The following is a 635-nucleotide window of genomic DNA, read 5'->3' on the forward strand; positions in this document are numbered from 1 at the left end:
AGATTTTTTTTCTGGATTTATCCAGGAGGGGAAATATTTTTGCTGGATAAGTCCACATTTTAACTCAACAGGCGAAACAGTTTACCGAACTTAACCACCAAAGAAATCGTTTTTTCCTTGGGAGATCCACATTTTAGTTCATACATGAAATGTGTTTATGAATTTTAACTGGGAGGAGTAGTGTTTTTCCTTAGGGTAAGTGTTAGTTTCCACAGGAAAAATCTGAATTTATCTGCAAGGAGTAAAATTTTTACTTAAGTCCAAATTGGACACGAAATATTTTACTAAATTTGAATATCTTTAACATTGGACGTTCTTTTTTTAAAAAACACTGGAAGCATTTTAAGAAATGCAAGACCAAATTAAAAAAAAATAAAACCAGTATTAGCGATGATTACCAGGTGTTACTGGAAATAATTTTCTACTATGGGAGGATGGGCGCGTGTGGACACCCCTCCCAATACCCGGGGGCCTACCCAGGGGAGGAGTCCCGCGGCGTGAAGGGACCCTAGGGAGGGGGACGTGGACCACGACAGACAAACGGGCACTCGGAGACCCCCGAAAATCTGCCCCAGCGAGCCGCCCACGCCCCAAGGCACGGTTGTGGGGGCGGGGACGACCCAGGGCCAGCGCAG

The sequence above is a fragment of the Colobus angolensis genome, unplaced genomic scaffold (genome assembly GCF_000951035.1).
Source record: "Colobus angolensis palliatus isolate OR3802 unplaced genomic scaffold, Cang.pa_1.0 Scaffold64, whole genome shotgun sequence".
Lineage (NCBI taxonomy): Eukaryota > Metazoa > Chordata > Mammalia > Primates > Cercopithecidae > Colobus > Colobus angolensis.